General features: G+C 45.9%; 1 long non-coding RNA gene and 1 pseudogene across 1 annotated transcript; one reads left to right on the top strand and one right to left on the bottom strand.

Moving 5' to 3' along the window:
- Positions 1-3,263: 3,263 nt before the first annotated feature.
- Positions 3,264-3,979, bottom strand: LOC136511788 (uncharacterized). Its single transcript, XR_010772852.1, has 2 exons — positions 3,898-3,979; positions 3,264-3,758 (listed from the first exon to the last, which is right to left on the bottom strand). It is a non-coding gene; the product is annotated as an uncharacterized lncRNA (long non-coding RNA).
- Positions 3,980-4,511: 532 nt separating this feature from the next.
- On the top strand, positions 4,512-6,560 carry LOC136511786 (anthocyanidin 5,3-O-glucosyltransferase-like; annotated as a pseudogene).
- The last annotated feature ends 4,201 nt before the right edge of the window (positions 6,561-10,761 follow it).

The raw sequence follows: 10,761 nt of genomic DNA, 5'->3' as shown, positions 1-10,761 counted from the left end.
GACTCTCACATATGTCAGATTCATATACATAGACATGTGTCACGAATCCACGATAGATGTCCACAACGGTAACTAGAAACCAAGGCTCCGTTCGGCTTACCTTATAATCTGCACTATTCAACTTGTTTTTCAGCCGGTATAGTGTTTTTCTCTCACAACAATTCAGCCAAAACAGTGTTTTCAACCAATTCAGCCAAGTTTTAGCAAGCCGAACAGGGCCTAAGAGATCGAATGCAGTTTGACTTTGAAATCAGACGACCCATCAGGTTTTCCTTATACCATTTGACTTGCCACTGGTTTCAACATTCCAGAGCAATTATCGCACTACATTAAACGTTGACAAACCAATTCGTACTACATTAAACGTTGACAAACCAACTCACGATATATGTTTTCTTTCTTTGTTGAAGAAGACAACGAAATCATGGTTACAGCACGTCTTTGGCACATGCATGCAGCTGGACAGACCTGGACTGGTCCAGAACTCCGGATATAATAACCCAGGCTGAAGAATATTCAGACACCGCCACGTCCACGTAGTGCAAGTGCGGCTCCTCTGGCGCTTAGAGTCCGGCTAGCTCTAGCTGGGACTAGTGGTTTGCTGGCGGCCAAAGGCAGCGTCAGGTAGCGACGAGCCGATCGACGACGTGCGAGTAGGAAGTGGATCGGCATGAATGCCCCAATCCGTCGGTGGATCGCACGTTCAAACGCATGGTCGCGCCATGGTTCCGGAGGGCTAGACCGGAGTCCTCTTCTCGCGGCGGAGCCCTTCATTCCCCCGCGGTCACATCCCACACCTTACGTCTGACGGGGAACATGTAGACATGCGTAAGCATGGAGCAGCACGTCGCGAACGCAGCTGCTGGCATCAGTAGGGAGTGCCGGTGGCTGCTACTGTGCTTGTACTCCAACAGTAGCAGAGCTCCTGCGACGCGGCACGCGACGGTCGAGTCGAGTCGACGGTGTCTGTCCGAGTAGGGTGGCCGTCGCGCTGCTCCCTGCTCGACCAGGACGGCAGCAGGACCAGTGTGTTATGAACTGGCTATCCTAGATTAGTAACTCTGAATTTAGACTAGAAAACAGCGAGCACTGGAATGGGAGGAGAAGAACACGGCCGGAGTCCATGGGATGTCCGGATTATGTTTGGGAAACGGTTACAGAGTTCACGTATCCCTCAAGAAGACGCACGGCTCCAGTTTATATTCACGCTGGTCCTACAAAACTGGACTCGTGGCCTACTATGCTTATACACACACCTATGACCCAACACAAGGAAGGCCCAACCGCTAGTCCATAACACTTACACAGAGCTTGTCCTCAAGTTGAGAAATCTAGATATTGCTTCGATAGCACCCCAACGTCTTTCCAGGTTGCCATTGCCTCCGGCAATCCTTGTCACTAGACAAGCTTCTGATGCACAACCGAAGAGCCTTTGATAATGGTGCAGTCTTGAAGAATCTTCAGTGGAACTATAGCTTGCATAGGATTAGTGCATACCGTGGATAACTCTGAACTCACCACTGTAGTAGGAGGCGGATGCTGCTTAAGTTGAGAGACATGTACCACAGGATGGATTTGGCGTCTGCTGGGAGATCCAACTTGTAAGCTACCTTAGTAATGCGTTGGATTATCTTGAAGGGCCCATAAAACCGAATTGATAGTTTCTGATGGTTCCTGGATGCAATAGATGATTGAACATATGGTTGTAGCTTTAAGAACACTGAATCACCCTCTTCAAAATCTCTTTCACTTCTATTCTTATCTGCTTGACCTTTCATCCTTTGCTGTGCTATGATTAACTATTGTTTGATCAACTGAGACAGCAGCTCCCTCTCCTTTAACCACTGTTCAAGATCTAGCACTGAACATAACTAAGATTGGCAATGCCTAACTGCCTTGGTGAGTAGCCATATAACACTTCAAATGGAGATTCACCAAGAGCTATATGGGTAGTAGTATTATATCAAAACTCAGCTACTGAAATCTGCTTGCTCCATTGTTTAGGACAAGAATGTACAGTGCACCTCAGGAATGCTTCGAGGCTTTGATTCAATCTTTCAGTTTGGCCATCGGTTTATGGGTGATAGGCCGAGCTCATCAACTTAGTGTCAGATAAACGAAAAAGTTCTTGCCATACTGCACTTGTGAATATTCTATCTTGATCTGAGATGATGGCCTTAGGTAGCCCATGGAGCTTATACACATTACTCATAAAGAGTTGAGCAATCTGCAGAGCTGTAAATGGATGTGTGAGAGGGATAAAGTGGCTATACTTTGTAAACTTATCAACCACAACCAGCAAGGCATTGTGCCGGTCCGAGTTTGAAAGTCCTTCAATGAAGTATAGACAAACTATTCCTAGGCTTGCGAAGCAACTGTTAGGGGTTCTAACAGTCCAGGAGACTTGATCCTCTCAGTCTTTGCCTGTTGGCAAATTTGACAATGCTGTACAAATGTAGTAACCATTTGCTTCATTCCAGGCCAGGCAAATAAATGTTTCACCCTTGCATAAGTTGTAGTGTGTCTATGCAAATAGAATAACTGCAGGAGAGAACATGTGCGCACTCAACCTAATTCAGTAACATATCATGTGCTAAGAACACATTTATATTATTCAGTAGGTCAAAATGTCAAATAGACTTGTATAACAGTTGCCAGAAAGAAGATTATGTACAAATGCACATGATGCAAATATGAAATAAACACACAAAAAAACATTATGGTTGGCCCCATCTTATTGGCTTCCTAGTTGTCAGAACAAAAAAAACAAATTATCAAATAATAAGGTGCAACAAATCTATAAATAATGTGTAATGACTTATGACTTGAATATAACAGCAAGAAGCTAGTCTGAAATCTGCAATAAATTAGCTCAGACATCCAAAGCAAAATGAATAACAAAACAAATGCAGTGATTCGAAGTGGAATCAAACACTGTCAGAACAACAACTATGCTTCTGTAAGCGTACATCTTATACAATTAGTAATCTGAACTCTAAAAATAGATAGCATCATTCAGTGTTATCTCTAATAAGCACACATATAATTTTTCAAATCAATGGTACCAGCAAAGTACAGAATCTGCTGGCATATAAATCATCTAACATAATGCGAAATGAAACCTTGAAAAAGGTCCACTGATCCATGAAACTATCAATAAGAATGTCAGATGTAATCATTCACAATAAACAAAATCTAAGACTTCGCCACATGCCCAAGGACAACTTTCCCAAAAGCAGTTTCATACAAAAATTAAACAACACTTAGGATAAAACTAAATTTCCTCATAGCATCACTTGAAAACCCCAGTTTCTGATCCTAGTGAATCATATCAGAAGAAAAATTACATATAGAAACCAAATAGGTAATAACATTATACAAACAAAAAAACAGGCCCATCCACACAGCTTCTACTGGGTAATCAGAAGCTTAGAGCTCACATTTATGGAGGAGGGTGACCTCCTTGGACTTGGCATGGTGGCCTTAGATCCATGCCGGTCCGTGGCTAGACTACTCTTTGCGTACTTGCGAGGCCAAAGATGATCGTGGCAGCGATGGGGACAGCTTGGTGGAGATGAACGCTTCTATAGTTGCCTCTGGGTCTGGGACGTGGTGTCGAGGCTCTCTGTGTCGGGGGATCGAAGCTGCCACCGCAATACGCAAAGGCGACGTCGCTACGCTAGGGGTGGACGACGGCGCGATGGCGCTGCAGAGAAGAAGAACTCACAGAGAGGGCTCACCACCGGCGACCTGCTCTCCTTCGAATATGCTCGGATGAAACAAAGACAAACACAAAAATCAAATACAGATAAACAACCTACGGAGAGGAAACGACAGATCAGGACCGCATCGATCAGATCTACAAGATTCATATGAGAAAAGCTAAGAAAAACTCACAAACGAAGTCGAATCACCGAAAATGGAGCTCGCTCCACACCCACCTGAGGAGACGTAGAGAAATGGGGAATTGAATGAACACAAGAACGACAGGGAGATGTAAATGGCCTGTTTTCCAAAAACATGATGACAGGTGGGACCCACTTGGGATGGGCCGAATCAGGGAACAGTGCGACAGAAAAGATGGATGTCCATGATGCGAGCAAACTGCAGATCCAACGGATAACAAATCGTGTGACGAAGGGACCAAAATCACACGGGCAAAGCATAGCTTTCCTGTTAATTAAACCCCTCGTGGCCTATATCTTCGACACAATATTCCATTGCTCAGCGCCTCGCGTCGCCTATATCTTCGACGTGGTTACGTAGCAAGCAGTTTATCTTGGTCGCAGGGACGAAGATAGGAAAAAATTTAGGAGAGGCTAAACAACGGCAATTAGCAAGGAAAGAGGTTCAGCAAATCTCAGTCCCTCCTACCTATACATCTACAGCTGAAATTTCAGACGGCAGCTCTACTGAGCTTTGCTTGCTCACGAATGGTAGGGGGCTGGAGCTCCCTAGCCCCACCGCTGGCTCCGTGCGTACTTGGCCGCTACCCTTTGCCCCCGGCCGGCCACCTAGCCAGAAAAACTTTGGCCTCCATGAAGAATACCGTGGTTCTCTACCCCGGCCTCGCCGCCAGCTACTTCATCCCCATGACGCAGCTCGCCGACGTCCTCCTGGAGGAAGGCTACAGCGTCGTGATCGCGCTCATCGAGGCTACCATGAACACAACATCGCCTTCGCCGCCGCAGTCGACCTGTAGCATCCTCCAAGCCGACGGCCACCTTCCACACGCTCCCTCGAATCCACAATCCTCCCACCGTCACCAACGACATCAACTTGCTCCTCGGATACTTCGAGCTGATACGGCGCTACAACGAGCAACTCCGCGAGTTGCTCTGCTCCATCCCTCCGCGAAGCATCCACGCGGTGATCGTGGACTCGTGGTCTGACGCGGCGCTCGACGTCACGGACTAGCTCGGTATCCCGGCCTACAGCTTCTTCAACTCCAACGCCTCCGCCTTCGCTGCATGCCTCCAACCAAGGTTTATAATTTCAGCAAAATATCGCCCAAACTTTTGAAATATCGCCTTTTTCTTCAGGGTCCGAAAAAAATTTATATCGGTCAAAAAATTTCGGTTAAATTCATCTTCCGCTCCAAAAGTACACCAAATCACACTAAAATGATCCTCCATATCCTCTAGTCTTATTAAAGCCCTAAATTTCTTCAAATTTATTTAATTTCCTCACTCACACATTCGATGCCACTAGCATATGCAGCCCACCCACCGTCAGCCCGTTGTATTACCGTGGTGATATATTGTGTTATTTCATCGATGTTATATAAATTTGCGATGGCCGATAGATTAGAGAGTTTTTCTAATGAAATGATGCTAAATTTTTTTAAAAATCAATTTGAATTTATTTAAATTTGACCATATATTTCTGAAATTTCCGAAATTTCATATTTTTCGCCGGGGACCGAAATTTTTTTTTCCTACTGGTAAAAAAACCTTGCCTCCAACTCCCATGGGCCCGTCCGGAGGGCCAGCCGAGCTTCAAGGAGCTAGGAGACGCCACTGTCAACTTCCATGGCGTCCCGCCCATGCCGGCTTCTCACCTCATTCACGAAGTGCTCGAGGACTCCAACACTGAGATATACAAGGCGGTGATGAACTCGCTAAGCAAGAATCTGGAGGCCACTGGCATACTGGTGAACACGTTCGCATCGCTAGAAGCTCGGGCAGTGGCAGCCCTCAAGGACCCTCACTTTCTCATCACCGAAAGTGGGCTCACGGTGCCTCCAGTGTACTGCGTCGGGCCACTTGTGAGTTGTGACGAAAGAAAAGCACGAGTGTCTCACATGGCTCGATGAGCAACCAGAGCATAGTGTCGTGTTCCTGTGCTTTGGAAGCGTAGGGATAGGAAACCACTCGGAGACGCAGCTCAAGGAGATCGCCGTCGGCCTCGAGAGGTCAGGCCACCGTTTCCTCTGGGTGGTGCGAGCTCCTCTCGGCGACAACCCGGAGACGGAGTTCGGCGACAAGGCCGACCCGGACCTCCACACGCTCCTGGCGGAAGGGTTCTTGGAGAGGACCAGAGGGCGTGACCTCGTTGTCAAGCTATGGGCGCCGCAGGTGGAGGTGCTCCGTCACAAGGCGACAGGCGCGTTTGTAACGCACTGTGGGTGGATCTCTGTACTGGAAGCGATCATGGCTGGTGTGCCGATGCTCTGCTGGCCATTGTATGCGGAGCAAAAGATGAATTAGGTGCTCATGGTGGAGGAGATTGGGATCGGTGTGGAACTTGTTGGGTGGCAACATGGGCTGGTCAAGGCCGAAGAGCTGGAGGCCAAGGTGTGCCTAGTGATGGAGTCCGAAGAAGGGGTGCGGCTTAGAGCAAGAGGGACAGTGCACAAAGAGGCCGCCGAGATGGTCCGGAAGGATGGTGGATCGTTGTGCATGGCGTTTGGTCAGTTCTTGTCAGACGTGGGCAAGCTTAGACCGGATCTAACACTCGGTTGATGACTTGATGTATTGGATAATATGGTCAGTTCTAGAAATGGTCATTTCCTTTTATCTCTTCCTTCTTTTTAAATTTTACTCCAATTAATTTTTTTCTTCATTTCCTATGTTACGTGTATTTTTCCTTTTTTGTTCTTGTTTTTATTTTGTATCTTTTGCTATATTTAATAGAGCTTTTCCATGTGCGCACGATCTTTTGATGATGTGGTGCTATTTGATTAAAACTTTTCTAGTTTGTTTATTGCTCTAATAGTGTTCCGTGGTGTGTGTTTATTGGTTAGATGTTCCATGATTTATCTATTAGATAATCGATGATGTATTATATTGTTCTTGTAGTATGTTTGAAATGTTTCATTTTGTATTCTGATTGTTAACAAGTGTTATTGTTCCATAAATGTTACAGTTTGTAATGATGATATAGTACCCATGAGATGTTCTATAGTATATTATGGGTTGTTCATATTGTATCAATGTGATGTTCTATGACCATGATGTATTTTGAACTATTCACACAATATCTATGTGATATCTATCACCTATCACACACTATACTATAGAAATTGCATTTTTTAATGTGTCTTATATATTTATCTGGGTTATATATCACATGCCAAGATATTTGGCTTTACTTAAATATAGAGATAATTTGTACATTTGTGATGTGTTTTCTGCGTTTGTCTGGGTTACATCACATAACAAAACATTTTATCTTTGTTTAACTACATAAATAATTTATATAGTTACGATATGTCATGCATTTTGTCGGTGTTTCAAATAAATACCAACTAGTAAATTTATATTTGTTGCGTGTTAGATTCGGATGGTGTGCTAAAAGACACAAGGTTTATACTGGTTCGGACAGAATGTCCATACATCCAATTTGCTGTTGCTCGTGTTATTAGCACTGAAAAAGGTTCGTAGTAGAGGGTACAAACGGTCGAGAGAGGGACAAGTCACAAGTCTCTGATGGAAGGTCGAAAGGATGCTAAGAGCTTGGTGGTTGCTCGACTATGTGTTATGCGATGCGTGGTGTGTAGGATTGATCCGCCTCTTTAGTGGGGTGTCCTGCCCTACCTTTTATAATAGATCAAGGGGGGCAGAGATTACATATGGGGAAAGAGGAAAAACCAGAGGTAGAGAAGGTCCTTCGAAGGTGCCGGGTCTTTCTTTTCCCTTGAGCCTGACCTGCTGACATGACAGACGGTGCCAGGGATAGCATGTTCGTTGATCCTGATAGGGCCGTGCTCTGGCTTCGTTCAGCAAGTAGTCACGTTCCATCCTACTCCGGTGGACGATGCGGCATGCCAGGATGCCGAGCCGTGACCCTACGGGGAGCAGACAGGGTAGTGACCATACGTTCGCCACTGTAGGTGATGTGAGTTCCCTCCTGGATCGTAGTGGTTGTCGTATGCTTATGTCAGGATCCGCGTCCAAGGGCTAATGGCGGCGCCCACAACACTGTAAGACAAAAATTGACGCCTACAACACTGTTCGGGCTCTGTCATGCCTGGAAGGGCTTAAAGCGCCCGTCCCGTCGTATCCTGACGGTACTTTCTTGCAGGCGTGCAGGGCATGGTCCTTGGTACTACGGTTGACTCGAGTGTCTTGTCTTACCCTGTGCTCGTCATTATGAAGGAGCAGGGCACAGTCGTCGGACGAGGCGGAGCCAGTCCTCGGACGTCGGGCGAGGCGAGGCCTGCCCTCAGACGTCAGGCGAGGCGGCGCCAGCCGTCGGACGTCGGGCGAGGCGGAGCCTGCCCTCAGACGTCGAGCGAAGCGAAGTCCAACCCTCGGGGGTCGGTCGAGGCGGAGCCAGTCCCCGGCCGTCGGGCGAAGCGGAGCCAACCCTAGACGTCGGGCGAGGCGGAGCCAGCCCTTGGACGTCGAGCGAGGCGGAGCCTGCCCTCGGACATCGGGCGAGGCGAAGCCAGCCCTCGGCCGTCGGGCGAGGCGTAGTCTGCCCCCAGACGTCGGACGAGGCGGAGTCCAGCCCTCGGGGGTCGGGCGAGACGGAGCCAACCCCCAGACATCGGGCGAGGCGGAGTCCAGCCCTCGGGGGTCGGGCGAGGCGGAGCCAACCCTTAGGGGCCGGACGAGGCGCAGTTCGGTCGTATAAACAAGAAGTGTAGTTACGCTCTTGTCTGTTCAGAAACATCAACGTTTAATGGTTATTAACTCCTTCTTTTTATGTACCTTTGGTCCCCGACACATTTATCTGGATAACCTATAAAAAAATTAAATCTATTTGTGAGTCAGCAGATAAGCCCACACTTGTGCTTGTTTAGTTCCCAAAAACTTTTCTAAAAAGTGCTACAGTAGCCATCACATCGAATCTTGCGATACGTGTATGTAGCATTAAATGTAGACGAAAAAAAAACTAATTGCACAGTTTGGTTGAAAATTGCGAAACGAACGTTTTGAGTCTAATTAGTCCATAGTTGAACAATAATTGCAAAATAAAAACGAAAATGCTACAGTAGTCGAATTCCCAAAATTTACGAACTAAACACAGCTAAAAGCTCGAAACCTGGGAACGTGTGTGCTCCCTGTTCACGATGCTTGGAGGGAGCTATGGACGCGGGCTCCTACTGCCGGACCAAGTTGGCGGCCTGCACTTGGTCGACCACCAGTTTTCACCCAGGCACGCATGCATGTGGCAGAGTCCAAATTTGCTCATGTCGGTGTTTGGAATTTTTTTTGAAATATTAAAGAGCCGTAGTTTATAACTAACCATCCAAATAAAATGTCAATTACACTATTGTGTTTCCTATAATAAATCCTTCAAAGTAACAAGGATATATTTAGATAAATTTTGTTAGTAAACATTCTTTTTATGGAATGGAGGCAATGTTCTAAGTTTCGAAAACAATGTTCCGTCCTGGCAAGCATAATTTTCTGGGTTCCATACAGGACGTCTCTAAGAGACATGTCGTAGGCCATGTTCCGTCTTTCACGCCGTAGGCCATGTTGAACTCAATGCGGACAGGGACACAATGTCTCCAAAAGAGAGAAGACACTGCAATTGGATGCTCATCGTTAAAAAAATCCGTGGGATGGTCTCCACGGATCAACCATACTGTGGACACCAGCCGTGAATTTGCAACATGTATACTACCTCCGTCCCATCACTATATTATTCATGTCAGCCAAACTTTTTTAAGCTTGGTTAAATTTATAGAAAATATTAGCAACATTTATTTCTCTAAATAAGTTTATTATAAAAATATATTCAACGATCTATCTAATGATATTAATTATGTACTATAAATAAATATTAATGTTTCTTGTGTATGTTTGGTCAAAGTTAAAAAAGTTTGACTCATTTGAACATATTTTGGGATAGTTGGAGTACATCATAAAAATAAGATAGCGAGAAAGCAAAAGTAGATAATAGTAATATTTATAGAGATTCTAATTAAAAAAACGTTAAAGATCCTTTTTCCGCCTAAATCTCCATTCTTATGTATAGTTGCTCTAATTAATTTTGGCCCCATACAAATATGCCATGACAAGAGGCACAGACAGGACACAAGCGGACAGCTAGCCTAGACGCCGTGCCCACAGGTTGCTCACTCTTCGCTATCGGACTTTATGATAGATTCTAATTAAAAAAACGTTAAAGATCCTTTTTTCCGCCTAAATCTCCATTCCTATAATATATAGTTGTTCTAATTAATTTTGGCCCCATACAAATATGCCAAGACAAGAGGTGGCGCCCACAGGTTGCTCACTCTTCTCTATTTTTTTATAATTTAGCTTTTTTTTTAAAAAAATTTAGGTTTAGCGTCCTAGGAAACTTAAACTATCTTTTAGATCCTAAAAGTCGGTGTCATAACTCATGGTGTCGAGGTAACACGTCTCGACATCACATATCTTGACACCGAGGTGTCTAGTCATGCACAGTAAAACATCCTAGACGGTATTCACGTGGTGACACCTCGACACCAGAACACGAGGCTCCAAGCACAACATCAAGACCTGTGACGTCGAGCTCATGTGGCCTGACCCTCGCGTTAATAAATTGCCTCCTGCACTTCTGCTGTCCTCCTCTGCCGCACTGATGAAAAATTTGTCGCCTTTTTCCACGCCTGTCCATCTGTGCGTGGGCGCTCGTCGACGTCATGGGAGGGTCAGGGTGAGGCCCCGCCTGACACGGCCACGATCAGTTCGCTGTACAGTGCGTGTACTGTGCCCGTCGTGCGTGTACTGTGCCCGGGCGTACGTACGGAATAGGAGTATATGTGTCGCTGCGATTTCTGTATCGGCGTTACAGCCGTCGTGGGTCCTGATATTTTAT

The sequence above is a fragment of the Miscanthus floridulus genome, chromosome 16, assembly GCF_019320115.1.
Source record: "Miscanthus floridulus cultivar M001 chromosome 16, ASM1932011v1, whole genome shotgun sequence".
In the NCBI taxonomy this organism is placed as follows: domain Eukaryota; kingdom Viridiplantae; phylum Streptophyta; class Magnoliopsida; order Poales; family Poaceae; genus Miscanthus; species Miscanthus floridulus.
Note: the sequence above shows the minus strand (reverse complement) of the source record. Positions and strands in the feature narration are given on the sequence as shown.